Below are 4,349 nucleotides of genomic sequence, written 5' to 3'. Positions count from 1 at the left end.
AGATGACAAAAACGGATTACAATGAATGGCAAGATGATGTGTTGCAGAGTACTCACTCAGTCCATAGAAAAATGATGATAATGATGATGATGATGATGATGATCATCATCATCATTGTTTAACCTCGATTTTTCATGCTAACATAGGTTGGACAGTTTGACCAGTAGTGGTAAGGCCAGGGGCTTCACCAGGCTCTATTGTCTGTTCTGGCATGGTTTCTACAGCTGGAGTTGCCAACCACTCTACTGAGTGTACTGGGTGCCTTTTACATGGCACCAGCACCAGTGATTTTAATGCAATACCTACTCGAGTGCTGGACAGCAGCCCTGCCAGGGTTTCACTGTCAAGTGTTTTAGTTGCTGATATTGATTGCAATACTTATTTTAATGATTGCTAAAACAATGATATATATATATATATATATATATATATATCATCATCGTTATCATCATTTAGCGTTTGTTTTCCATGCTGGCATGGGTTAGATGATTTGACTGAAAACTGGTAAACCAGGGAGCTGTAGAAGGTTCTGGTCTGAAGGTTTCTATGGTTGAGTGCCCTTCCTAACACCAGCCGCTTCGAGAGTGTAGTGTGTGTTTATTTATGTGCCACCAACATCGGCTACCACTACAATCTCACTTGGATGACATCAGTCATGACTGCAGTCTCACTTGGCTAGGCATTGGCCATGTTATATTTTAGGATGGTAATTTTTTTTTCTTAAATAAAAACATGCACTATATACTTATTAGAATGGACTAAACAGAACAAGAAATATGTGGGATGGAGTGTTGCTGAAGAGGTTACAGGCTGTGTGACAAAAGATTTCCAAACAAAAAAAAAAAAGTACAATAATAAACCTGAAGTGAAGGACGTATAATGCATGTGCTTCTTTGGCAAAAAAAAAAAAAAAAAAAAAAAAAAAGAACATCCCGAAATATAACATCTGTTTCATATCAGAAATCTTGCAAAACAAATACATAAACGTATGTATATATATATATATATATTTAATTATATGTATTTATTTTATCCTAATTAATAATAATTCAGAATAAAGTATGCAGTTATAACATGCGTTCACTCCATTCCTTAAATTTATTTATACTCAAATATCCAATATATATATATATATATATATATATATATATATATATATATATATATATATATATACACGGGAGGGACATCCAGTCGTAGAAACCATGACAAATTAGACTGGGGTCTGGTGCAGCCCCTCAGCCTTGGTCAAACCGTCCAACCCATGCCAGCATGGACAAGGGACGTTAAATGATGAAATATATACATGTACATATATATGTGATGTGCTCTCACACACACACTTTAACTTAATCAGGACTGGCGACATGGATATCCAGCCGTTGAACACCACCTCAACAAGTGACATCCAACCCATGCCACGGTGCTAAATCGATGCGCGCACGTATGATGTGTGTGTGTGTGTGTGTTTCTATATATATATATATGTGTGTGTGTGTGTGTTTCTATATATATATATATATGTGTGTGTGTGTGTGTATGTATAGGGTAGAAAGTTTAAAGATTAAAATCTGATATACAGCAGCAATAAAGTGTCATAAAAATAAACACACTCTGTGGTCACTACTATTTTTGAAGAATGCAAACATTTAATGTGTATATATGTGCGGGTATGCATACACACACACACATAATTTACATTTTCACATACTTTTATGAATAAGGTTCATATATGTAAACATGCGTGCATCTATATGTGTGCATAAACCAATACGTATATATGTGTATATGCATCTGCATATCTCTCTCTCTCTCTCTCTCTATATATATATATGAGCATGTATCCGTTAGTATAACACTCATATGCGTATGTACACAGTACACCGCGTAAGCGTTACCAAGGTACTCGTTCGTGTGACCACCTCCAAACTTCCTCCCACTACCTCTTTACGGTGTTTATGACGTCACTAACACTCCAACCCCTATGTTAAGATAAGTGCAGAGTTGGGGAGGCTTTCTGTCGTGAAACACTTCACACTACTATTCCTTTCACTAACACACCTCCTCCTTTTCCTCCGCTGGCCGTTATTGGAGAATTTTTTTTTAACCTTTACTTGCCGCAGTTGTTATTATTTTGGGAAACCATGCTGCTTGGAGAAACATGGATCGAATCTTACCTTCTCTCTTATATTTCGGTCAAGTTACCGAAATAATTTCTTTTACTTCTTAAGTAGGCAGGAAAAAGTAAAAGAAACGGAAAAACAAATGTGCAAGTTAGTAAAGAAAGCAGAAAAAGATGCTCGGATGCAATTAGCTGTAGTTAATTAACAGGATGTTATTTCGTTTTATTTCGTATATTAATTGCTGAGATAATTCCGGAAAAAAAATATATATGTATATAAGAAACAATAACGATACAGAAAATTATTGAACATACAACGTATACTACAAAATTAAAAAAGAAGAAAAAGAAGGATGACTAATTCAGTCGCTTTTTCGAGGGTACGAAAGGAGATGTACACATAATCGGGTAAGGAATATATTTCTAAATCACTTTTTGTAAATTCATGAAACCTTGATGTTTTCTGAAAATTAGTTTAGATGCAAAAAAAAACAAAGATAACGATAGAGAAAGATTAAAATAGAAAGTGTTGAAAGGTGTATGACGCAAGCCATGCTTTGTTGTTGTTGAATAGCCAGTTTTATGGGGGATCATTTTATTTAAAGGGATTAACTACGAATTGGACCCCCATTTTCTGCCATGCAATGCGCGCCCTTCCGCTCATCAGTGTTTCTCACATACACATTTAATATTTTTGTGAACCCATTTAAACTACAAATGATCCCTTCTAATAATTTAAAACCAATTTATAGTAAAATTACTATAATTTATTCTAAAGGGATTAATATTTCTCACCTTTTTTCTTTCTCCCTTGTCTTATCTCACCATGAACGTTATGCTATTAATATAAACCGCGTGGCTATAAGGATTTAGTGGGAAAAAGTGTTAAGGTATTATTCTGGACAATATTAAACTATTTTTCATTTACTTCGAAAATTTCAATACAAATTCTTCTTGGGATTGTTTTCTTTCCAGTAATTATAACAAATACTGGACTACCTTATCAAACAATTTCTTAAGCATCTCTTTCCAGCTAACTATTGTATTATGAAAATTAACAAAGTTTGTTCAATATATAATCATGCATGCGTATAAGAATATGATCAGGTATTCTATTAATATTTGAAAAAAAAAGAAAAGAAAAACGAAACCTTGCAAACTTATATTTTATTCGAATGAAATGAAGTCGTTCGTAGCAGCTAACTAGAAAGGTGCTTCTTTCAATATATCTCTAAGACTATAGGGTGTGTCAGTTCTCTTATTGAAGGTATATACATATATATATATATATATATATATATATATATATATATACACACACATACACACTCACACACACATTTGTACATTGGCACGAAACTCTAGATCCTCAGTGTAAATCTAGTTTAGTAGGGTATACACACACACACACACACACACACACACATATATATATATTGCATGTAATGTGTGTATTCGTATGAATTTATATCATTAGTATGTATGTGTGTGTATGTATATATATATATACATACACGTATATAAGTGTATGGTTTCGGCGTGTGTATGCATATATATATGTGTATATATATGCATGTTGTATCTGTGTGTATATATATATATATATATATATATATACACACACACACATGTATCTATGTGTGTGTGTATATATATATATATATATACACATATGTATGCGTGTTTATGTGTATATACAGAGTGGCCCAAAAGTAGGTTTACAGTTATCACGTAGGCACATTAAATTCTTTTAAAACATTTTATTTCATTTAAATTTCTATCTTACAAACTCAAAAGGGAGCTTGACAAAATTAACTAAATTAGCATAGAATAATGGTTTCATATTTCTTTTATAATTAAAATCTAAACTGTTAATATATGAATGCGAAAGAGAGAGTTGAATAACTGTGTTTGTCTATATATATGTGTGTGTCTGTATATATATTTATATGTGTGTGTGTATATATATATTTATATGTATGTGTGTATATAATATATCTATGTAATGTATGTATGTCTATATTTGTGTGTATGTATTTTATGTATGCATAAGTATATGTTTGCGTATGTTGATATGTATGTAGATATATATGTATATAGGGAAGAAAATCCCGATTGCAAACATCCACTACCCTGCGTTTATATCCAGGTATGAGAAGGACTTTGGAATTAAACCATGAAAAATAATCATTGGCTTGATCCTCTAAGGCAGTTCAATGTTGTCTGC

The 4,349-nt window shown here is 32.7% G+C and overlaps 1 protein-coding gene across 26 annotated transcripts in view; it reads left to right on the top strand.

Moving 5' to 3' along the window:
- The first annotated feature begins 1,594 nt into the window (after positions 1-1,594).
- The window catches only part of LOC106868006 (uncharacterized), a 553,573-nt gene continuing 550,818 nt past the window's right edge, over positions 1,595-4,349 (top strand). For 6 of the 26 annotated variants that reach the window (XM_089342501.1, XM_052976082.2, XM_089342610.1 and 3 more), the window contains exon 1: positions 2,030-2,530. The gene's annotated coding sequence lies outside the window, so the exon portion shown is untranslated. Of the gene's footprint in view, positions 2,531-4,349 lie in introns of all 26 variants that reach the window. The other 20 variants (XM_089342726.1, XM_089342623.1, XM_089342596.1 and 17 more) reach the window with 10 other exon arrangements.

Source organism: Octopus bimaculoides, chromosome 2 (assembly GCF_046866305.1).
Source record: "Octopus bimaculoides isolate indiv1 chromosome 2, ASM4686630v1, whole genome shotgun sequence".
NCBI lineage: Eukaryota > Metazoa > Mollusca > Cephalopoda > Octopoda > Octopodidae > Octopus > Octopus bimaculoides.
The sequence above is the reverse complement of the archived record's forward strand: the minus strand, read 5'-3'. Positions and strand labels throughout refer to the sequence as shown.